We start from the raw sequence: 26,301 nt of genomic DNA, 5'->3' as shown, positions 1-26,301 counted from the left end.
GCCCGAAAACTTAGTGGTAGTTTAAGTACGGACTTGGGGCACCCTGCGAAATAATTCGGGAAGAACTCGTTTAAATTTTGACTACACACAGTTACTGAAATGCCGGCGGGTCTGACAAAATTTGATCCCGTGTAATACGTGGGGAAACAACGGGCGTGTGCATAGTATCTGCCTGCACCGTGACACAACAACTTTCCTGCGCCAGTCTGCTCCCGAAGTTACCGCCGCCGATTAGTCCCGGGTCTCCACACAACGGAGAAATTGCGATTGGCCGAGTTGGACAAAGAGTAATGAAGTGTTCGTGTCTCCTTTAGAGAAGGCGAGGGACGTTCTGAGTAACAAAATTGTCATGATGAATTTGTTCCCACAAATGACACCTGACCAAAGCAAATTGACAAACTTAAACGCGATCTAAATTATTTAATTATATTATTTCGGAAGTATTATAAACGGAAAGCGTTGTTGAATTCCTACTTGTCAAACTTGCCCTAATCACCTCAGAGCCGGTGCTTAATGAATACAAACCAAGCTACTCCACGCTACATCCCTCATGTACGGCACAATAAATATTTACTTTAGCGGGGAATTCAGTGACACGCATCTGTCGTCCTCGGGAACTGGCGCATCAATTGATTAAATCTGGGTTTGATATCACTTGAAACCTGCGCAGATTTAACAGGGTTAAATTATTTGCTTCATTGGAGCTTGCTAACAGAAAGTGAAATCTTCCGCCCAGTTTTGCTTTTGATCGGAGGAATGCGCTGAATTCAACACTCGCGCGTTTCAAAGCCTCTGTAAACGCGGGTCCAGCGAAAAGGTGCAGCGGACTCCGCGGGATGGCAGCTGTACAGTAATCACATTCACCAGCGTGTGGATGCGGGCAACTCCCCGGGGAGAGATGGTGCAAATCTTGGCACCAATTGGCTAATTCAATTTAATTCCACTGCATTCGCCGTGTCAGAATATTCATGAGGTGGAGAGTGAGTACCACTGGTACTGAGAGAGAAGAGTGCAATAAGAAGAGAACGGGAAGGCTGCAACACTTTCGCGAAAGCGATGTAGAAAAAGTTTCTCATCTGCATTTTTTTTGAGGCAGCTCTCGCCGAAAAAATCCTTGCAATTTCTCAGAAGAGCTTTTGATGCAACTTTTCTGAAGAGTCCGTATTTAGTGAACTGCAGGGGACAATGAGACCGAAGCAGGTTTTGAGGTGTGAAAATTGACAGGACTTAACAGCATTGTCGAGGTAATGTTGCATTTTATTACGTTATTTAGGCGGTGACACCTTTTTTATTGTTATTGTAAACAAACTAATATTTTTCTACATATTTAACTAGAGTAGTGATTGACCGTCAGTGGAGAAGGAAATACATTGAGTGTCGGTGGTAATTTTATAAGCTTTCAGTCTGGTTCAACATTTGCTCCACTTTCACCCGATAGCAGTCTCGCTGCCTGGGCTTGGTATGGACGTCACGTACCCCAACCCTCTTTACTTGTTGCCTGCCTGTAGTAAAGGAAACTTCAATTATGATTAATATCTCTTGTCTTAGTCTGCGAGTATTCCTCCAGCCAGATGAAGCTGCTACTTAAAGTGTACAGCAACTGGCTCTTCAGAATCGTTCAGGGCGAGTCTTCCCGCAACGGAAAGGGCTTTGGAGGCAGAATCTGTGCAGACTGAGGTCGGAAAAAGGGAACTGATTACTAGCAATGGTGCACAGTGAGCCAGGCAGCTGACAGCAACAGAAGCCAAAAGGCCACTTTTTTTTTATTCCTGCTTTCCTCTCCTTTGAGAATGGCAGACTCTGCCAACGACTGTATTTCTCGACTGGATAAAGATTTCACTGTGGAGACGTGTGACTGGAATTAATTGCGAGACTAGGAAAGGAAAATAAAACCCCAGCGCATAAATACTGCGCTGTAGGGCTTTTGTTCTATCTGAAGTTGCTATATATATTTTAAGCAACTGGCTCCGGGAAGAAAAAAAATGTTTTTAATGTCTGAGCAGGGATCTATATAGTTTAGGCCATCTCAATTGGGTAGGTGATCATCTATTTAAAATCTGTTCAACCCCTTTGGATCTATGCTGACTGTTCAAGTCTATGAGTCTTGTTCTCAATTCCTTGAGGAATGAAGTGTAGTTTACAGTTTCTTTGGTGTGGTTCTCCAGGATCTGACACAGCTCCAACTCAAGGACCAAGCCCCAGCTATTACTTGGATGATGTTTCTTTGATTTGTGATGGGTTATTGCTTTTAACTAGTGAATATGGACACACAAAAAATCAAATGTCCCTCCTTCCACTGTGGGAAATGGTGTGTAGTTTGCTAAGCTTCAAAGTTCAAAGTAAATTTCGTATCTATCTGCCACCAAATACAATCTTCAGATTCATTTTCTTGCAGTCACAGTAAAACTAAAAATGACAATAGAGTAAATAAAAAACTACACACAAACAAAGATTTACAACCAATATGCAAAAGAAGATAAGCTGCGCCAATACACAAAACAGAATATATAAAACTAAGCTTGGCTTAGGTACTACTGTTTCACAAGTGCTATCAGACAGCTTTCAGCAGTCAGGCTTGCACTGTTCATTTGGTTGAGGTTCTAGGCACACAAATGGCCATTATTCTGTCCTTCAATTGTTCTTTTTTTTTTGAGAAGAGGCAATATTGAAGGGGAAGTTAGTCACAAGATATGTCTTTCCTATTTTGTCTGTGGTACTGACATAAACTGAAAATGAAGCAGCGAAATCAAATCACTTCACTCGGAAATTATTACTGAATTTGAGTTTCTGTGCGGTGCATTTTATGTGCATGATAACACAAACTACATGTGTGCATATTTGTGTGGATGTAATTAAGTAAGCGTATGTGGTGCTTATCTGCAGATATCTGAAGCAGTGGCTTTCATAGAGTCAAGACTAGTTCATAACCTGTGTCTTGCCTCCTTCTGCTACTTGAACTCATATAACGAGATCATTTGAATTAGGTTGAGCACAGCTACTGTGGATTATTTCCTCTGATACAAGAAACAATGCCAGTAGGTTATCATGCTTTTTTTTTGGCTTGCCCACACATCCTATTCTTATGAATGCAAAGCAAGTATTGTAAATTGTTTTCTCTTGTTCATCTGTTCCTCTCCATGGCATGCATCATTGCCCAGTGAAGACAACAGGCATTTTGCCCATTAGATCTTCACCAATCCCATTCTTCAACCAACCAGCTGGTGTATTTCAGACCCAAACACACTGGGTATCAAGGGATGACTGAGCACTAAAATTGAACAACGCAGGCCTATTCAGCAACTGCCATAGTGGCCTCCATGTCTGTTTGTTTCATCTGTCCGTAGAATGACGTTATCTATCTGAAGAGGGCAATTTTCCCACACCAACATCCTTGAAGGTCCTCCATTAGTCTCCTACCTTTATGGCAGCCTGGTGGATCAGCCAATTTTTTAAATCTTCGCCCTCCTATATAATCTGAAATATCCTCTGCAGCTCAGGTGTAAATTGATATAGTTTCCCAGTATCAGGGATTTACTTTTAATAAGTACTTACCAACCAGTTAAACTGTGACTAGTTTAGACAAAGCTTGCCCCTTCAAACTTAGAAATGGAGGACTAAAAATGAATGTGGTACCCTCATAAATATGCTTGAAAACTATTTAGAGAATTATTTTTATGCTCCTAATGCACAACAAATTGCATTTGCACAGTAACATCAATACACCAAAGCAAACTAATGTATTGCATCAGCATGTTATCAACAAATTTTAAAAATGCTATAATCATAAGGAAGTCTCAAGGTAGAAAAAGAGATCGAATTTTCCCTTGAGCAAAGGAAGCAGAGGTATGTCCAGATGAGGGGGATAGAAAGGAGATGATAAAAATGTTCCTCTCGTGGGGTATCTTCAAAATTGAGAGTATAGATAAGATACATTAGGTCATTTAACAAACTCTTAGATAAACACATGGATGATAGAAAAATGGACAACTATGTAGGAGGGAAAAATTAGATTGATTTGAGAGTAGGTTAAGCGATTGGCACAACATCATGAGTTGAAGGGCTTGTACTTATTCTATGTTTAAGATAAGAACTGAAAGGTTCCCAACTGAAAGGTTCAGAGCAGGGGTTCCCAACCTGGGATCCACAGACCCCTCAGTTAATGAGAGGGGGCTACGGCATAAGAAAGGTCAGGAAGCTCTAGATTAGAGGGAGTCTGAGGGGGGAGTTCTTCTCACAAAGAGATTGTTTGGATTTAGGATGTGCTAACTGAAGAGCTGATAGAGGGCAGATATACTTATAACTTCTCAAAAGCATTTGGACTTTGAATTGTCAAAGTGCTGAAGACTATGGACTTAATGCAGTTTAATGGGATTGGTATGGATATTTATAATGGGTGGTATGGGCATGGGAGTTTCAGGCACTGAACAACTCCATGACTCTATTGATAAGAAATAGCTCGAAAGACAGTGTAGTAGTAGAGAAGCAGATAGGTTCAGTATAGAATTCCAGAGTTAGGCACAGTCAGCCCCAGAAAGAAGAACTAAATTTCAGGATGATCAAGAAAACAGAAATTGGGGAAACCATTATCATGGATAGATGTAAGGCTGGATCAGATTACACAGGAGGAAAGAGGCAAGCAACAGAGAGACTTGGAAGTAAGTTTAAGAACTTTCAAAACAAGGCTTTGGTTCATTGGAGCCAATGTGCACTGGATAAACAAGATAAGACCTAAGCAGCAGAGATTTATTTATAACTAGTTATCATGACTGAATCAGAATCAGGTTTATTATTATTGATACACCTCATGGAATATGTTGTTTTGCAAAAGCAATACAGAGCAAAACACAAAGACCACCAGAAGCTACAAAATAAACAAATAGTGCAAAAAGGGAATAATGAGAGTTAGTGGGTTCAGAGACCATTCAGAAACCTGTTAGAGGAGGGGAAGAAGCTGTTCTTATAATGTTGAGTTTTAGTCTTCATGCTCCTGGCTGTTGTTTTTTTTTTGTATGGTATATTATTGGCACATGACCCAGATTCAGTGAAAAGCTTGTCTTGCACACGGTTTATTCAGATCAAATCATTGCGTTGTGGTAGGATAAGGTAAAACAATAGCAATGCAGAACAAAGAGTAAAGGTTGCCAAAAGGGTGCAGAATGGGTGAAAGATAAAGTGCAAGATTATAATGAGGTAGATTGTGAGGCCACAAGTCCACCTTCTTGTACAAGAGGTCCATCCAAGGGTCTGATAACAGTAGGATGGAAGATGTCCTTGAGATAGCTTTCAGGCTTTTGTAACTTCTGCTCAGTGGGAGTGGGGAGAAGAGATTGTGCTCACTGCTTTACTGAGACAGCAAGAAGTATAGACAGAATCCATAGAGGGGCGGCTGGTTCCTGTGATGTGCTGAGCTGTGTTCACAACACTCTGCAGTTTCTTGTGGTCATGTGCAAAGCTTATTGCCATACCAGGCCGTGAGGCAATCAGATAGAATGCTTTCTATGGTGCATTAATAAAAAGTGTTAAGGGTTCAACAAGGACATGCCAAATTTCTTTAGCCTCCTGAGGAAGGTATCGGTGGGCTTACTCTACTGTGACAACGTGTTTGGACCAGGACAGGTTGTTGGTGATATTCACAACTAGGAACTTGAAGCTCTCAACCTCAACACTGTTAATTTATACAGGAGGATGCACACCACAACCCTCTTTCTGCACTTTTGTTTTATTGAGATTTGGGGAAGGTTTGTTGTCATGATACCATGTCACTAAGCTCTCTATCTGCTTGCTGTTCTCCATCCAACTCATCACTATTTGAGGAGCAGCTGACTACAGCAGTATCATCTACAAGCCTGTAGATGGAGTTAGAGCAGAATTTGGTCACACAGTCATGAGTGTATAGGGACTAGGGACGCAACTTTGTGGAGCACCAGTGCTTAGAATAATCGTGGCAGAGGTGTTGCAGCCTGTCTTTACTGATTACGCTCTGTGGGTCAGAAAAACAAGGATCCAGTTGCAGAAGGAAACACCAACTCCTAGGGTCCTGAGTATGTTGATGAGTTTACTTGGAATAATAGTATTGAAAGTGAAACCGTGGTCAACAATAGTCAGATGTAGGTGACCTTACTGCCCAGATGATGAGGGTTTGTAACGATGGTGCCACCTTTTTGAGGCACTGTCTTTTGAAGATGTCCTTGACTGGGTGGGGGGGGGGAGTTGCTTTGTGATGGAAAGGCTGAGTCTTCAGCCCTCTGCTGCATTTTGCAGTCATGTGCAAAGGGAATGTGACAATGTTTAGAAGCATTGCGACCTCGGGGGCAAATATATTCATTTTAAGTTAACTCATTATTAAATTAAGAACAGGGCAGCATTGGGTGTTTTGTATGGCAGAATGCAGAGACAATTCGGATGCTAGTAGTCAATTTAAATATTGTGTTCTGCTAGGGGCTTCAAAGCTCATTCCACAAGACACCACTTCTGATTTGTTTTCCTTCTCTCCAAGTGACTTGATTCATTCCTTAGCTAGGTAGCAGAGTCAAAATCAATAATTCATTTTTTAGGTAAATCAAAGCAGAAAGAAAACCTATATTCTCTACCTGTGATGTAGTGCGTTAATGTGTGCAACAGTGTCTCAATGGGCCTTCCAGACTGAGTAATAATGAATTTTTCTTTTGATCTCACTAAATATGCAATCTATCAAAAATGAACTATAAAGTGTTCTACTGGAAATCTCACATTAGGCAACTGAACTATATTGTGAAAACCTGATGGGATTCATGACAAATCATTGTTTCCTCTTTCGATGATAGACTACTTTTTCATTCTGAAGTAAAATGAGCACACTGGCTTCATGTGTGTGGTATGCGGAATCTCCTGGATCTTTGGTGCCTTGGTGCCCAGAGGAATTCATGAGCAGAATTACAAGTTTGCAGCGATGGTAGAGGTAGTGTGACCAGGTGAGTCAAGTATGGTAATTCTTCTAAGGGGTTGACCATTGGTAGGTGATTTAATCCAGAATGCTAGGGTGGATTCTCTTAATGGAGAATGCCCGTGCATGGTGTTGTTTAACATGGGCAGGTTGATGCATAGGCAGCCACCTTGACAGATCGGGGTCAGCGTCCATTGGCATGGAATGCAAGGCGACTGGAAACCCTTCATTCTACCTTCCTCCTTCCTCCATCTTCACTGCCATTGTGATGTGTCATCATCTTCCTCCAGCTCCATCAACGAGGCCCAAGTTGGATCACTCTTTGTCTGGAACCTTCCCCTTGACCTTACCGCTATGGGTGACCCTACCAGGAGCTGAGTTCCTGACAGCAACGTTCTTGAGATCTCAGGAACTTTCAAGCCTTTCTGCCACAACAAGGTGACGATCCTTGAAGAAGCCTGTAGACCAGTTGTTAGGAGAGTAGAGAAGGAAATGTCTCTTACAAAAATTTTTGTTGAAGAGAAGTCTGGCAATAAGAAGGTAGACACCTTTTTTTTTTAAAAAAAGCACTGTCTTGGAAAGGGCATATAAGAGATTTGCCTGTGTATGACATTAGTGCTGAGGTCTTATAGTTGTATGGAGAGATGAGGAAGCTGGGTTTTCCTCCTTTGAGCAGGGAAGGTTAAAACACATTTAGCAGAAGTGATTAAATAATGGGAAGTTCTAGTGAAGTGCAAAGGGAATAACTTTCATTAGCAGAGTTTTAGCAACTTGAAGACTTAAATTTAAAATTGTTGGTATATGCTTAGGTGATGATAGGGAGAATTTAGTTCACCTAACAGGTTATTATGTTCTGGAATGTGCACCCTTAAACTGTGGTGGAAGCAGATTCAGTGCCAAAGTTTGAAAAGGAATCGGATCTGTCTTTCATAAAAGAAATATTTGCAAGATCTTGAGGAAAAGTCAGAGGTGAGGAATAATTGGATAGCTCTTCAGAACACGGGTAGAGACAATATGAACCAAAGGATCCTCCGTTTGAATGTGTAATTGCTGAAAATTGTACTTCCAGTGAGTTGTGAACCAGGCGGCCTGGGATCCTGATGCAGAAGATGCATCAAATGAGTTGTCTTATTCAGAGCTGAGTGTAACCTCTACAGAAGCATCACTGCTAATTGCAGAGATGGAGGTCTCCCAGATCTTTCGTACTGAGGCAGCAAGTGGGAAATCAGTTTTTCTGATGAAATTAAGGCTGTATTGTGACAATACTTTTCTAAGTATTATGGTTGGTAATTTCCCTGTCAAACAAGTCTAGATTGTCTTATTATTCATTCACCGGATGTGGGCATTGCTGGAAAGGGCAGAATTTATTGCCAGTATCTAATTCTCCTTTAGAAAATGTTGGTGAGACAAATTTCTGAAATATTGCAGTCTTTCGATAAAAGTAATCGTACCATGTGGATGTGGTACCAATGACTGATTTTACCATTTGTGCTTGAGTATCTTCCGCTCAATGCATGTTTTTTAGAGGAATTGTTCTGATTTCAAAGTAAGTTATTCTGATTTTATTGAGAGCCAGATGGTAATATATATTCCTCAAGGTGAAATTATAAAATACAAATAAACAATGGTTCATCTGTCATGATTTTACCACCCTCCTCAAAACATACCATCTTGGCCAAACTTTTTATCACCTTTCCAAATCACTCCATTGGCTTGAGATTCATTCTTCTCTGGTCATGTTTCTGTGAAACACCTTGGATGACAACGCACGATATCGAGTGGAGTATCTTACTGCATGTTGTTATTGTTGGCACACTATAACTTCCAATGAATGTGATTTGTTTTATTTAGAGATAGAGCATGAACAGGCTCATTCTGGCCCATCGAGCCACTCCATCCGGCAAACTACCTATTTAACACTTGCCTATTCACGGGGCAATTTATAGTGACCAATTAACCTACTAACATGTGTTAGGAAACATTAGCACCCAGAGTAAACCCCTGTGCTAGTGGGAAGGGTGTACAAACTTCCTTCGGACAGCGGCAAAATTGAATTCCAAATCCCAACGCCTGAGTTGTAATTGTGTCGCAATAACCACTACTCGACTGTGGCACCCTAATGAAATGAGAAATCAAATGGTTGCTTGGCCTTGCAGCCAGAGGCTATTTTTTTCTCAGTAAGATAGCAGCCATGAGTTAATAAGTGAGCACTCCATTCCCAAAAACTATTACTGTACATCTAAGTTGGGGTGGTACGGTAGTGTAGTGGTTAACACAACACTTTACTGTTCAGGCGACCTGGGTTCAATTCCAATGCTGCCTGCAAGGAGTTTAGATGTGGTTTCCTCCAGGTGCTCCAGTTTCCTCCCACAGTCCAAAGACAATTGGGTTAATTGGTCATTTCAAATTGTCCTGTGATTAGGCTAGTGTTAAATTGATGTGTGACTCGGCTCTGAGGGCCAGAAGGGCATACTCTACTCTGTAACTCCACAGATAAATAAATAAAACTCCCTTTACCTTCAAGGTAATTAGTTCCTGGCTTATGTCCTGGTTAGGTGCTCAGGATGGAAAGGCGAAATTCTATTTGATTTGCACGGTGGGCAAAAATCAAACATCACAATGCAGAGGATGCATTGATCCATTCCTCTCATTAGCTAAATCGAGCAAGGCCCTTCCCAGGACACCCACTCCTGCTCAGCCTGGAATCAATGCTGTGCTTGCAAACCCATGTCATGGCATTACTGACTCAGAATTATTCTGTGATAGTGAGGTCACTATGATGGTAAAAGAACTTGTAGTCTTCCTACCAATGTAGGACAAAATAAACTGAGTCAATCAAGTCAAAGTCAAAGGTGCAATAACACCACCTCCCTCACCAGTTTTCTGGGGTCTTTGTAAGCCACGACATTTACTAGCAATAGGGGATATTCATGTTATTATAGGTCAAATGGATCCCATTGGTTCAGACTCCTTACAATTCAACCCAAATCTTTATTAAACATTAAACAAAAAGTGCGTACATTTGATTATATTCCTATTGTACCTGTGGAGCAGCCATGAACCCATCAACTGATGGGCCAAAGAAAAGTTCCATACTTTAGTTCACTCTGAACAATTAATCACACCAAGAAATGATGAATTTGCAGAAAAGCAGTTGCATTTTGCCTGAAGCAAATCGTTACAAGTTTTTCTTGGCTTGAATCTTACACAGAACCTAACTTTGTTCTTCTAACTTTAGTTACTTATTTAATACAGAATGTTTTATTCAATAATTTTGACAGACTAATATAGTTTGGTTAAATAGTATTTGCAAAAGTTGACTCCATATTTTGTCCTGTGGTCCGGTATGCTGGCTTTTTGTACTGCCTATACATGTGGGGGGAGAATGCAGTTTTCTTTTTGTGGTGCCTGTATTAATTGGTTACTGCAAGTGCATTACATTTGTAGCTGTAAAGATTCCCTCTGAGCAGTACTCTGGTAAATTCTCAACTAACTTCTCTGAAGTACAGTTCAGTTTAGGTGAGGTAGCATGGTGGTTATATAATCAGTCTGATAATCCAGGGCCAGATTAGTAATCTAGAGGCATAGAGGAAAGGTTAGATTGATTTTAGAGCAGGTTAAACGGTCAGCACAATCTCATGAGCCAAAGGACCTGTACCATACTGAAATATTCTATGATCTACACTCAGTATCCACTTTATTAGATATCTCCTTCATCTAATAAACTGGCCACTATGTATGTTTGTGGTCTTCTGCTGTAGCCCACCCAGATAAGGTTAAATGTGTTTGCAATCAGAGATACTCTTCTACACACCACTTGAGTTACTGTCACCTTCGTGTTAGCTTGAACCAGTCTGGCCCTTCTCCTCTGACCTTTCTCATTCACAAGGCATTTTTACCCACAGGCCAACAGCTATTCACAGGATGTTACTTTGTTGTTTATACCATTCTCCGTAAGCTCTGGAGAGCGTTGTGTGTGAAAATCCCAGCAGATCAGCAGTTGTCGAGTGACTCAAACAACTCCATCTGGCACCAATGGTTCCAAAGTCAAGGTCACCTAAATCACATTTCTTCCCCATTCTGATGTTTGGTCTGAACAACATCTGAACCCTTGACCATGTCTGCATGCTTCTCTGCTTTGCATTACTGCAATATGATTGGCTTATTAGATATTTGCATTCATGAACAGGTGTACCTAATAAAGTAGCCACTGAGTATATGTTCAACGTTAGATCTCTCCAGGCAAACAGATTTTGAAAGTCAGTTGACTCGATTCATTTAGGATGAAGGGAAATCAGTGGTAATGTTGACCATGGAGCCACTGAATTTTTATAACATACTTTTATTTCATATGTTAACTTAGCAAGGCCTTTGACAAAGTTTTAATATGGCAAAAAAAAAGGTTCAAAGCATCCATGTGAGGAAGAAAATTATCTAGTAACAGGAAGCAAAATGAAATGATTCTCCGGTGATTTTGTGATTAGATATCTGTATCAATTGGGCTTCACAGGTCTCGGTAATGTGATCTTGGCTGTTTGTAATATATATTAATGATTTAGACTTCAGTGTCGGAGGTCTGATAAAGAAATGTGCAAACGATACAAAATTATCCATGTGGTTAACAGTGTGCTGCTTTAGATTGCTGGTAGGATCAGGTGTTCCGGTCTGTCAGGCTGAAACATAACGTGCTGTATTTAATCCAGAGAACTAAGAGGGGCAACAAGACAAGGGACTAGACAGAGAGGGAGGATGATGAAAGGTAGATCATGGTGTGTACTGTATGCTCACAGATCCATAAAAGGCAGGTTAAATAACAAATGAATGCTTTCCTTGATCAGGAAAGGTATCAAAATGTAAATGCTCAAACAGTATAAAAGGTTAATTAGGACATTATTGAGTTCTGGTCAGTGCAACACAAGAAAAATGTATTTGCATGAAGGAGAATATAAAGGAGATTCACAAAGATATTGCCTTGAATATAAAAGTTTACCCATGTAGAAAGATTGTATAAGCTAGGGGTGCTTGCCTTGGAATAGCAGAGACTATGAGGAACGATTTAACCAAGAAGCAAAATATTACAAGTGATGTAAATTCAGATACAGTACTGAGCAAAAGTTTTAAGTTTAAGTCTTAGGCATATGTATATAGCTAGACTTTAGCACAATATTGTTGTAATTTTATATTTTGCGCTGTACTGCTGACACAATAGACAAATTTCATGACATGTGGGTGATGATAAATCCGATTCTGATATGGGTCTCTATTGCGGATTGAGAGCGGGAAGGGGTCAGGGAGAGGGAAATTATATTTGGGGAAATGGGAAGGGAGTAGAAAACACCAGAGAGGCATTCTGTCATGATCAATAAACCAATTGTTTGGAATCAAATTACTTTGCCTGGTGTCTCAGGGCTGGGTGTTTCTGCACTTGTGCCACCCTTCCCGCCGGCAGTCCTTCTCCACCACCTGTCCCACACTCCTCCTGCTGTGCTCCACCCTCGCCATACCCAACCTCCTTCAATCCCACCAGTTACAAACTCACTCTCCATTCCATGTTGACAAATACAGTACTGTGCAAAAGTCTTAGGCACCCTAGCTATATATACGTGCCTATGACTTTTGCACGGTACTCTAGATTAACAAAAGGTAAAATGGAGTTAAAGTAATTTGTAAGAGGTTAGAAAATAGTCACGGTAGAGGCCAAAACCTTGTAAAAGCAGTTGGACGTCCATTTGAAGAGTCATGAATTGCAGGACTAAATAGCTGGTGCTGGAAGGTAGGATAAAGTCGCGTAGATTTTTTTAAGCCTGTACAGATACTGTACAACTGAATAAATTGGCCCACTGTAGAGTTATAAGTTTTCTATTTTTGCGTAATTCAACAAAGGGATAAAACTCCATTCCCTTACCAGTCTAGTCTACGTATGACTCCTGGTTCATGGCAATTACTCTCTGAAGTGTTTGAATGAACCTGCCTCGGAATCATAGACAATTAAGTATTACCTTCATCCACTGAATGAACACATGGAAAGAAATCCGAAGTATATACAGTAGATTCTGGTTAATTGTGCCATCAGTAATCGTGGCAGCTGCTTATATGAGACAGCTCTTAAAGTACAAAAACAAATCCTGAAAATAGCTGGGATTCCTTCCTTTTATTTGGGATAATATGCCGCTTAACGGGGTTGGTGACTGTCACCGAACATCTTCTAACTAGCATTACTAGTATACACTTGTGTGGCTGTCTGACACTATACCATGCTCAGAGTGAACAGTTCTTAAATAGCATCAGTTGCATGTTGGTGCTCAAAAAGCAGTGATTTTTGTCGCTGATAGTTATAAACCGTAAGACAAGTTAAAACTGTTTTGCCTACTGCTTTTTAAATATTCAGGCTTGAAGATGCCAGAGAAGGCCGGGAGTGAAAAGGAAACGATTTCACTACTTCAAAAAGTTAGGAACAACAAAGAATATGGAAAGTATTGACAATAATCTTGAATATTACAATGAAAATGAATATTTGGAAGGTGCTATCATCTAAAGCACTGTTTGAGGCAGTACACTAATCTGCACTAGGTTTCTGCACTTATTTAATTCTTTATAATCAATCAAAAGAACATGTCAGTGTACACTGGATGAATTCCTCCGTTAAGCAAATAATACACATTTTTATAGTACTGTATTAGTTTTGGTAGTGTTCTAATTTGTGCTGTATTTTATTGAAATACATAATTTGTTCCTCAGTTAAACAGTAGTTCTTTTTTTTTTATATACCTTTTAAACTATTTCCATGAAACTTCAGCTAATTGGTGCAGCTGCTTATTTGAGCCCAAATGTACTGGTCAGGCCGTGTCCCAGTTGATTGGAATCCACTGAATTTGGAAAGGATGAAGTGCTTAAAGATTGATTCTTGGGAAGTGGTGTTTGATCAATGAGGAAGGATGAAACAAGTAATCCTACTCTCTGTATAGTTCAGAAGAACAAGGGATGATTTCATTGAAATATACAAAGATCTTGTGTCTTTGGGCTGGGAAGATGCATGATGATGATTTGTCTCCCTGTCTTTGGTGTCGAGAATTGAGGGTCACAGACTTAAAGTAAAGGACTGGCCACTCAGGACTGTGATGAGTAACGTCTTCACCACGAAGAGTAGTGGATCTTTGGAATTCTCTACCCAAGAGAACTGTGGCTGCTTAATCACTGATTATATTCTAAAATATAGACTGACAGATTGGAAATGAAGAGAATCAAGGGACGTGAAATCAATGCAGGAATGTAGTGATGAGGTTGAAGATCATCATGTTCTTAATGACTGATAGATCAGGCACAAGATGCCAATGGTTTACTCCTAATGTTTGTTATGATTTTATGTTCATTGAAAATCTTACAAAAATAGAGAAGTTTTATACAATTAATTACTTTGCTGGTATTGATGTTGACAGAGACAAACAACAAATGTTGCACTTGCTACTTTTTCAGTTGTGAATGAGGTCACTTCAGTAGGACAGAGTGAAACAAGGACAGAAAATGACTTCATACTGTGCTGATTATATTAATATTGCCTTCACTCAGCCAAAAGACTACTTTTTAATACAGCCACTGGAGTAGTTGTTTGCTTCCTTAACAAAACAACAATACAAAAGGAGCTAGTTAATGGCAGAAATAACACATAATAAAATGTAAGGTAATCTATTTTATATGTCACATGAGAGTGAGGCTTTAAGGGAAAGTTATATCACTGACTCTTGTTTCATCTGCACACATTAAACATGACACGTGTTTGCTGAAAGACTAAATATACCTTGTTTATGAATGGCTAACAATTATTCTACTCAGCACCACCTGCAGTCGTATGCCCATAAGAATTGAATAGCTATATCACGTTTGATTTGTTGACTATGTAAGCTCTAGTAATGAAATGATTGCCGTTTGGTTGACAGAAATTCTATTAGTGATTTATGTCTCACCGATGAAAACTATGCTTTGCTTTAGGAATACTTTACTACTGGCAAGTAACATTGTTAACAGTGAGATTTAAATGGCTCCATGCTCCAATTAATTGAATCTAATTAATTGTTTGAGGAAGTGAGCTGCTTTCTTCCAACAGAAAATATTTCTATTCCTTTTCTTTCCATTCATCTTCACATTAGAGAGCCAAGGAGAAGAGTCCAATCAGAATTGAGGGAGCAGGACAAAAGGAATATGGATTTAAGATTAGGTATAAGATTGTGTGGAAAAGGAATATTCCTTTTAAATCATTAAGCTTCTATTAGAATCAGTATGTTTGTTATCATCGACATGTGTTGTGAAATTTGTCAATTTCGCAGCAGCAGTACAAATCAATACATGATAATATAGAAAGAAAAAGAATAAGTAAATGAATTGTAGTAAGTTTATATATGTATGTTAGATAGATCAAAAATAGTGCAAAAACAAGTAATATATATATTTTTTAAAGTGAGGTAGTATTCATGGGTTCAGTGTCCATTTAGAAATTGTATGGCAGAGGGATGAAGCAGTTCCTGAATTGCTGAATGTGTGCCTTCAGGCTTCTGTACCTCCTTCCAGATGGCAACAATGAGAAGGGGGCATGATCTGGGTGATGGGGGTCACTAATAATGGACATCGCTTTTCTGAGGCACTGCTCCTTGATGTCTTGGATGCTACAGAGGCTAGTACCCAAGATGGAGCTAACTAATTTTACAATTTTCTGTAGCTTCATTCAGTCCTGTGCAGTAGCCCAGTTAGTTGAAGTTGTAAATTTGTAAAAGTAATCAGAGCCAGCATGTATTGACTATCCACAATTGTCCTTGTGAAGTATGTAGCCAACCACATAATTTGAACTTTGGTTCTCTGTGATAAATCTATTGTGCTTTGATACATCGGGATCAGTTCAGAACCAGATACAAATCAGCCACTCTGTTGTGAGTCTAAAGTCACATAAAGGCCAGATAAAGCAATATATCAGAACTCATTCCCAGTTGGTAAGCAATGATCTGGTACTCTGATGGTCGTCAAAACTCACTGAAGTTTCTCATTGAAAGTATATTTAGTTAACTGTCATGCTGTGATTTGAATTCACATTTCTTGCTCATCACTAGTCTGGACTGTATTTCCATTCCTTGGACATATAAAGCTAAGAAATAGGATGCAGTCATTCATTTCTTCTTCCTGCTTGACTTTTTACATTGCCTTCATACTTAGTTTGTCACCCAAGTTGTGTTTTGGCAAAATTGTGTCATCTGAGACACAATTCTGATTCTTTCTACTTCAAAAGTAACCCATCCTAACTCTTGATTTATAAAGATACTTGTAGAGGAAATTACTCACTTCAAGCAACTCCATATATCTCATGCACGTATAGCAATCCTGTCCATATTTAAAGGCAGTTGAATACTAGGAATCTCACGAACTTGATTGTAAAAGCTAAGTTGTGCTTAACAGATACTTCCATGGATGACTTGTGTAGAATCAAATTTGACCAAATTAAACCCCAGATACCAAAAAGCAATAAAAACTTCGATAAAGGGTAGAACTCAATAAATTACCATTGGCCCACTGGGTAATGTGAATCTCTGAGAAGACATGAGACTGACATCATCCATCTGCCATCACATTCGATCTGTCTTTTTAATGTTATAGCACCTTCCATCAGCTTGTACAACTATAGATACACTGCAGAGAATTTGCTAGAGCTTTTGGTCATTTGAAAAGGAGATCTGTATGTTTTTTTCTAATTTCTAGCTGAAGTTCAAGCATAATTTCCCTGGCTTCCTGCACCTCTCCTTTGATTTCTCCACATAGTAAAACGGCAGACAGATCACCATCAAAAAATAAATGTGATCATTACTCAAACAATTTTCTGCAAGTGATTGCCTTCTGCATACAAAGAAGGTTGAGATGAGCAGACTTTTTTTTCCTTGAGGGATGCAAGTCTTTCAAATGGCAATGGGTAGATAATGATTATGTACATTCAAGATATAGAGTTTTAGATCATTGGTCTCCAAGGGAATAATGGCTGAGGAGATTTAGGCTAGAATAGGACTTGATCTAAGGGATTGGCCTTGTTCTTACAGAATAGCAGAGCAGGCTCAAAAAGCCTTGCAGCCTAAATCTGTTTCTGTTTCCAATGTTTAAGTTTTAGATAATATTCTGAAGATGATTACCTGAGGAAATAATGTTCCTCCCAGTGTTCTGATTGCTGCTTGTGAACTGACCTGCAGGCTGTTGTCCAAGTTTATTTTAATGCCTGAAGTATCAATTTTCTGATTCAGTCTGAATGGGCATAAGTTAAAGTAGAATCGAAAAACAAGAGTAAACATTATGCCTTATGCATTTGGAATTTGATCAAAAGGGGATAAAAAGTAACTTCAAGACCTCCAATTTTTCTATGCCACATCTTTAGGAAATAATCAATGGAATAAACAGTAAATATTTTATCACTATAGGTATGAAACTCAGAATTTTGTGACTGAGGTTGGGCTAATATTAATTTCACCTAATTTGGATCATCAGACCTGGTGCGAAAGATCATTTAACTGCAGCTCTTCACCCCTTAAGAAGCCATGACCCTGCTATAGCATTGAATTCACTCAAGGCTAAGTGGGAGGTGTGGTTGTTTCTGATTCGAAGGCTGAAGGTTCGAGACCCACTATGAGTTGAGCATCAAAGTCTGCTTAACACAGATATTAAAAACTTAAATGTCTATCTGCCCTCTCACATGATTGTTAAAGACACTAATGGTAGAATCTTGAAGGAGAAAGACAATGCTTCTGGTATCCAGGCCAATGTTTATTCTTCAATCAGCATTATGAAAAAAGATCACCTAGACACTTGTTAGTGGGAGAGTGCTGGCCAGAAAGACTGAGCACTGCATCATCTGTTTTATGACAATGAAATTGGAAACACCAATGACTGTAAATTATGCTGAGAAATTGAAGGGCTCAGTCGAAGGTGTCTTCTTTTACTTCCAATTACTTTCCCATAGTTTAACTGGAAGTTCTCTGTGTGGAGATTGGCAGGTTAAAAGATGTCAATTGCAGAGGATATTCCCAATCCCAAGGAATTTTAAGCTTCATTTTTACCAGGGTAAGAAAAACACTGGTGAGTCAAATACAAAATGTGTTATGTACAATCTTGTCGTCAATCTAGTTAGCACACAATTTTCCATGATGCATCAATGCAGAGAAAGCAGTGATTTGATTTAAGCAGTGAGTCTGCAACATTTTGTGCATGAAATTGTATTATGCAACATCATTTTGTAGCCCACGCAAACCACTTAAGAACTGAACATCTTTTTTTTTAAATAAGGAAAAGCTTTACTTGCCTTTTACGGTTGTTGGTAATGCAGGAGGGGGGCATTTATTTGACTAAATACATATTGATGTGGAAGGCCAGCATAAGAAAGTAACTTGGTGAGAGTCTGAAACAACTTTACGGCTTCTAATTCTTTTATTAAGAATAAAGCTAAATTTCTGATTAATTGCAGAATATGAATATTACAGCACTTGCTGTGATATAACATTAGACCAAAGCATAACTGTATAGACACTCAGTGGCCACTTTATTAGGTGCAGTAGCCCATCCACGTCAAGGTTCGACGTGTTCTACGCACCATTGTTGGAACACATGGTTGTCTCTCTATCACCTTTCTGACCTCTCTCATTATCAAGGCATTTTCATCCAGAGAAATTTCATTCACTGGACTTTTTTTCTTTTTCACACCATTCTCTGTAAACTCTGGAGTCTCTTGTGCATGAAGATCCCAGGAGATCAGTAGGTTCTGAATTACTCAAACCACCCCATCTGACACCAACAATCATTCCACAGTCAAAGTCACTTGGATCGCATTGTTCACCACTCTGATGTTTGACCCTGTCTTCATGCTTTTGTGCATTGTTGCCGTCACACAGTGGATTGATTAAATATTTGCATTAATGAGCAGGTGTACGGGTATACCTAATAAAGTGGCTAGTAGGTGTAGTTTCACATACCCTAAAGCAGCTTCTTTCAAAGCCACCGGGGGTTAAGAGTCTGACTGAGACTACATCATGTATTCGATCAAAATTTGACAATGTACCACTCTACGTGATTGAAAGCAGAACTTGCAGAAAATACACAGATGGAACTATTATTTAATCTCTGATCTGAGGAAGAGACTAAAAGCTAAAATATCTCCTATATTACAATACCATCTTGCATTAGATCAGAATATTGGCCCACTACTCACAAACCAGCTCATCTGGATATCTGGATGGACGAAACAGAAAACATCAAGAACAAACTCAGAATGCTGTAGTAAGGACAGAAGTCGATGACCTTGCTTTGGAAATTTCCAATTATTAGAATCATTGTAATGGAGTTTTGAGTTTTCTGGATTTATGTTGCAGTTGACAGGGACTGAAGGTCACAAGTTAGAAAGCCTGCTGTTCCTTTTCACAGCCTAGCTAAAGAAAGACATTTTTTTTTCTACCTTTGCTCACGGGGCCTCCAATGTCCTGCCTGGTGATGGAGAGAGGATGCAAGTTTTAACAATGGAAACCTCCAGGCAGTGGCACTCATTGGAGGGTAGGAAGGGCAGCATTTGGGGCTGACAGTGAAGGAACTGAGGGCGAGACTCTGAGATTCTCATTTGCACACCCACAGACATTGTCCATCTCAAGACCCAAGAAAAAGAATAAAAATAATGGATTCCTTTGAAAGTGGTTGCTTATTTTGCACGGAAGGAAGTGCAAGTATATGAAGTAAACAGTACATAATGAAAGATTTATAACAATTATAAGTGTTCTCAGAAATGCTCTACAATAAAATCAGTTCTTTCTTGCCCATTCATTATTTTGCTCCATTCATTGTGAAACTCCAAATCCCAGACAGTAAGATAAGTAAGAATCCTTCTCCGAGCTTTCAACCGAAACTCAGCTACGCTAAGAGGATTTTCAGAAGTACAAGAGATGAGTCAGAGAATATTGTCCTTTCACTTTTTTTTTCTTACACCGTTCTTCTTGTAAAGTAAAATCTGAGACACTTTGGTTTCAGAATGTCGCACTCTAATCCCACCAGCACAAAGTCAATAGAGCCCCTTTTACCAGCTTCTTCACAGTGCCTGTTCTACCAGTAAAAAAAAAACCATAGGTGCACCCTGAAAGACCAAAGATCCATCAGCTAACTGAAACTAAATTCACATTCACATCATACAATGTTAGGAAACAGCATTTACTGCATTATGGGCAAAGGTTTAAAGCCAGAGAACAAATTCTATTCATGACACCAGCAGGAGAATTTCATCATTGATTGCAAGTCTTTTCTACGTGTGAGGGCATCAGCCACAGATGGTACTCAGCTGTGCACATCTAGTCCTGATTACTTCACCGGAGCTGAATAAGTCGAGGTGGGCACTACAGGAAACCAATGCAAGTGCACGTTTTGCTCTGGTGACTTCAGAGATGAACTTCTCCCTTGTGTTGTACCATGATTAAAATCAAAAGCTTTAACTGAGCCCATTGTTGTTGGGATTCCAATTCATTTAAGTCAATCTAATGGTTTAAAAGGTTACATTGTGCACTCCAACTGGCACCATAAATCACATGGAAATTTAAAATGCAAATACTGCCCTTCAGTGTAGTGAACCATCACAGAAGTTCATGAGGATAGCACTGTTTCTTCAGTGTCATGCATATTGTTAATCTTTAATTCAAGAGTGGGTCAAATTGTGACCATTTCCAGACTAAACTATATAACTCAAGAAATTTGAGGGATACTTTTATCTGCATCTTTTGTGTGCACCAGTAAAACTTTCCTGCATTAGATTTGCATAGACTGGCGTAATTGCCTGTGAGCCGCTCCTTTAGAGGTTTGCTCAAGTCATTAAGTCATGCTATCAGGAAGTGTGCCCACTACTGGGCACGCTTAAAGCCACAAAGCTCTCCGAACAAGTCCCAGCTTTGGATTCAGGTACCCTCCTTGACCACTTTTAGAAAGCCCACCCCCTCAATACTGCTGGACCATCTCACCCTTAGATAATTAATCTCTTCCTTGGACTCCTGAGTCGAGCCCCCATTTCTGACTTTGGCTTCCAACCCACAGGTGAGACGCCAGTCCGACTCCTAGCTGAATGGTTCACCTGCTCCTCCCCCTTTAACTCCAAACCTGGCCTTTTATTTGCAAGGGCTTCAATGTGTAGTGATTGGAGGTGTGCACCGAGTGCCATTCAGAAATGCTTGATGCAATGGAATTACTTAATTTTACTGAGTACAACTGTTATTAGAACATATTTAGCATGCCCCTCCCAGCCCAATGAATGCCCCTAATAGAATGATAGCATCATAGAAAAGTACAGCACATAAATAGGCTCTTCAGCCCATCTAGTCCATGCTGAACCATTCAAGCTGTCTAGTCCCATTGACCTGCAGCCAGATCACAGTCCTACATAACCCTGCCACCCATGTACCTATCCAAACTTCTCTTAAACATTGAAAGTGAGCTCACATGCACCATTTGCACTGGTAGTTTTGTAATTTTTTACAAAAGGATAGTGGGAGAGAGATAACAATTGAAAAGTTACTCTAAGATGATTAAGGGCTATCTTTCATTAAGTTGTATTCCTGTTCTTTTTTCCTTTCAATTATCATCCATTTTCTTTCTGATCATTGTTACCTTCTGCTTTCTCAACACCTTGGATGGGGAGGTGCAGGATAGATGTACATAAATAGAGACTCAGAAAAATTGTTACCCCAGGGGCAGTTGTAGAGGTAAATTGGGGTAATGATACTAATTAGGTAGAGTTAGCAAATTCAGTAGTGTTTGAGACCCACTGCATCACGCATTACTGAATAGCTGCCAGCATATTTCGCCATTCATTACACATTGTGGAGCTTGTAAATGGAAGAGTGCATCTGGAGGTTGGGGGTGACAACAGTCTAGGTAGGAGAAGTCAGATTAGGACCTCAGTCTTGGGTCGAAGGTCATTGATAGAAGTTGATGGATAAACAATATTTAAGATACAGAAACTCAGAAAGAAAAGTTGGAATACTTAAATTTTTACAAAGCAAAACTAGAGTTGCTGATTCATTTCCCCTGTAATTTCCTCAGCTGAAGCACAAGTGCAAAGAGTAAAGGAACCTGCCATAATTGGACAGCACAGAATAGAGGGGCTGGAGTGCTCTATTTACAACAGCTTGCAATGGTCTCCTCCTCTGTGAGTTGAATCCCAAACCGTGTCTTACTGTCACAACACGGTTCTGATTCAGAAATTCAAAATAAAGTGACTTTCAGCTCAGATTTTTCAATAATTGTTATGTTGATGGCTTCTGATATTTCAAGCTCCAAAATCTAACTCCCACACTTCAGTTCACTGATGCTTTACAACCATCTTGCACACTTCACAGAATTTTAGTGCATTAGCTGATCTTGCGTGCAGTTTATGTGATGTTACCCTCAGTCTGCATCTCACACTCATCAATAGAGATTAGTTCAAAGTAAATTTATCACCAAAGTACATATATGTCACCATATACAACCCTGAGATTCATTTTCTTGTGGGCATATTCAGTAAATCTAAGTATCATGATAGAATCAATGAAAGAACACACCCAACAGGGCAGACAAACAACCAATGTGCAAAAGGCAATAAGCTGTGTAAACCCAAAAAGAAAAAATAAGTAATAGATATCGAGGGCATGAGATGAAGAGTACTTGAAAATGAGTCAATAGGTTGGGGGGGGGAACAGTTCATTGATGGGGTGAGTGAAGTTGAATGAAGTTATCCCTTCTGGGTCAAGAGCCTGATGGTTGAAGGGTAATAGCTGCTTCTGAACCTTGTATTGTGAGTCCTGAGGCTCCTGTACTTTCTTCCTGATGATAGCAGCAAGGAGAGAGCACCCGGTTTGTGGGGTGTCCCTGATGATGGATGCTGCTTTCCTGCAACAACACTCCATGTACATGTGCTCGCTGGAGGGGAGGGCTTTACCCATGATGGACTCATTACTTTTTGTGGGATTTTCTGATCAATGGCATTGGTGTTTCCATACCAGGTAGAGATCCAGCCAGTCAATTCACCATACAGCTGTAGAAGTTTGTCAAATTATTAGAGCTTATGCCAAATCTTTGCAAATTTCTAAGGAGGTAAAGATGCTGTCATGCCTTGTTCATAATTGCACTTATGTGCTAGACCCAGATTAAGTCCTCTGAAATTATAACATTGAGGGAACTTAAAGTTGCTGACCCTCTCCACCTCTGATCCCACAATGAGGACTGGCTCATGGACCTCAGGTTTCCTGCACAACACAACCCTTCTTGAAGGCAGTGGTGGAAAGTTAGCCCTCTTGCCTGAAGAGCCACAATGCCCAGTGGTCAAAATATAAACCCTCTTCTCTTCCTTATTATTATAAAGACGAGCTAAAATCAGTCACAGATTAAAGAAGCATAGCTGAAGTATTGCCAAGGGTTTTGCAAGCCAACATTTGCTGTTAATTTAAGTTGATTCATTGTTTGTGCTGTAAGCAAGAAATAACTCAAATTGATCTTTTATTCAAAATAAAATACTGTTTGCTTTAACAATGTGCGTGCACCTTGGGCAAAAGCCAATTCCAATTGATCATTTTTTAAATAAATTTTGATTGACCCTTTAAGTAGCCTCAAATAAATTAGTTCAAAATGATCTCAACAAAAGATTGCATTAAATCTCAAACTCAAAATTGACTTATAAAAAGGAGAAATAAAATTCATTGTTTGTGATAACCCTTCTGTCCTATTGTTTTGCGTCCCCTCAATAACAGATGACTTGGCTGCAGCACAGGCTTTGCCCCATTAGGTTTTACTGGGGAAAAAAATTGATGCTTTGTCATAATATCACTAATATATTTTTTGAAGCTTCTTGTCGTGAATCTTAAATAGCTTCTCTCCTATCATTTCTCTAATTCAGCATGGCTTAAGTCTCCTTCCTTGAAAAACATTTTGATTCTCCAGTTGATGGGAGGTTTCTTTACATTTATCATTAATGTCCAATCAATAGCACTGAGCTAAGGGAGTAGTTGCCAATTTATGAATTCTTTTGCATCTGGCGACTTGGAGTGGGTTTGATTTTTATATTAGGATTGAGGATCATACTAAAGGCATCAGATGAGGCCTCGTGGACAGATACTATGCTACTGCTAAGGTTTACTTAGCACTGGAATTCATGATTTTGCCATGGGCAGATCTGTGTAGCCATGATTACAAGAGAGAATGCTTCTCAGATCTATTTGTGTAGTCAGCAGGCTCATTTTTCCTGGGCCATTTTCAGATGTTTTTCTGAGTGTGGTCAAAACCGAGGACTTCCATCCTTGAGTCTTATCGCAAAGCATGTCTTTTATGATAACAATTAACCAAGAGTGGGGTTATTTTCTTGAGGGTAAATTTATCTTTAGAAGAACACTGACTACATTCCAGGAAGGTTTACTGGATCCAAGAGACATTGATGGAGCATTCCAAACTAATTTGGCAAAAGGATGGGAAACTGAGTGATATGTCTGAGGATGGGGCAGTTGGTATACAAGCAGAGGCAGTGGGTAGTGAGGCCATCTGGAAGGACAGGCAGATGATAGAGCAAAATTACAGTAGGTGGGATGAGTAGCAATGTATCAGGGGGACAAAATCGAAAAGGGTGATGAAAACAGGACTGAAGGTGTTATTTTATTTGAATGCAAGCAGTATACAGAATAAGGTAGATGATCTTGTAGCGCAGTTAGTGATTGGGAGGTTTGACGTTGTGGGCATCACTGAGTCATGGCTGAAAGAAAATTATAGTTGGAAGCTTAGCATCCAAGAATACACGCTGTATCAAAAAGACAGGCAGGTAGGCAGGGGGAGTGATGTGGCTCTGTTGGTAAAATATGAAATCAAATCATTAGAAAGTGGTGTCATAGGATTTGAAGATGTGGAATTGTTGTGGGTAGAGTTAAGGAAGTACAAAGATAAAAAGACCCTGATGGGAGTTATATACAGGTCTCCGAACAGTAACCAGGTTGTGGGCTATAAATTACAACAGAAGATAGAAAAGGGCAATGTTACAATAGTCATGGGGGATTTCAATATGCAGGTAGATTGGGGAAAATCAGGTTGGTGTTAATTTTGGATCCCAAGAGAGAATTTGCAGAGTACCTACGCGATGGCTTTTTGGAGCAGCTTGTTGTTGAGACCACTAGTGGATCAGCTACTCTGGAGTGGGTGTTGTGTAATGAACCAGATTTGTTTAGTGAACTTAAGGTATAGGAACACCTAGGTGACAATGGTCATAATATGATAGAATTCACCCTGCAATTTGAGAGGGAGTAGCCAAAGTCAGATGTTTCAGTACTAAACTTGGAGTAAAGGGAATTAAACAGGCATGAGAGAGGATCTGGCCAAAGATGATTGGAAGGGGACACTTTAGCAGGGATGATGGATAATCTGCAATGGCTGGAGTTTCTGGCAGCAATTCAGAAGGCACTGGATAGATACATCCCAAAGAGGAAAAAAGTATTCTAAAGGCAGAATAAATCAACTGTGGCTGTCAAGGAAGTCAAAGCCAACAAAAAAGCAAAAGAGAGGGCATATAATAGAGCAAAAACTAGTGGGAATTTAAAGGATTAGAAAGCTTTAAAACCAACAGAAGGCAACTAAAAATGCTATTAAGAGGGAAAAGATGGAATATGAAGTTAAGCTAGCAAATAATATCGAAGAGGATACCAAAAGTTTTTCTCAGATATGTAAAGAGTAAAAGAGAGGTGAGTAGATATTGGACTTCTAGAAAATGATGCTGGAGAGGTGGTAATGAGGGACAAAAAATTGCAGATGAACTGAATAGATATTTTTCATCAGTATTCACTGTGGAAATCATTACTAATACAACAGAAATTCGAGAACAACAGGGCAGAAGTCAGTGCAGTTACTATTACTAAGACAAAGGTGCTTGGGAAGTGGAAAAGTCTGAAGGTACTTAAGTTTCCTGACCAGATGGACTATACTTCAGGGTGCTGAAAGAGACAACTGAAAAGATTGTGGAAGCATTAGTAATGATCTTTCAAGAATCAATAAACTCTGGCATTGTTCCAGAGGACTGGAAAATTGCAAATTTCCACTCCACAACGGAAGAAAGGCAGAAGAAAGGAAGCTTTAAGCCAATTAGCCTGACCCCAGTGGTTGGAAAAATGTTGTACTTGATTGTTATGGGTGAGGTTTCATAACACTTGGAGGTACATGATAAAATAGGCTATAGTCAGTTTGGTTTCTTTGGTTGAAAATTTTGCCTGACAAATCTCTTGGAATTCTTTGAGAAAAGAACAAGCAAGATAGAGAAAGGAGAATCGGTTGATGTTGTGTACTTCGATTTTCAGAAGACCTTTGACAAGGCACCGCATATGAGGCTGCTT

General features: G+C 39.6%; 1 protein-coding gene across 1 annotated transcript in view; it reads left to right on the top strand.

Annotated features, from left to right (window-relative positions):
• The first annotated feature begins 965 nt into the window (after nt 1-965).
• The window catches only part of LOC132378369 (cadherin-20-like), a 183,070-nt gene continuing 157,734 nt past the window's right edge, over nt 966-26,301 (top strand). The window contains exon 1 of the mRNA XM_059945233.1: nt 966-1,244. The gene's annotated coding sequence lies outside the window, so the exon portion shown is untranslated. The remainder of the gene's footprint in view (nt 1,245-26,301) is intronic.

Source organism: Hypanus sabinus, chromosome 20 (assembly GCF_030144855.1).
Source record: "Hypanus sabinus isolate sHypSab1 chromosome 20, sHypSab1.hap1, whole genome shotgun sequence".
Taxonomy (NCBI): Eukaryota; Metazoa; Chordata; class Chondrichthyes; order Myliobatiformes; family Dasyatidae; genus Hypanus; species Hypanus sabinus.
The sequence above is the reverse complement of the archived record's forward strand: the minus strand, read 5'-3'. Positions and strand labels throughout refer to the sequence as shown.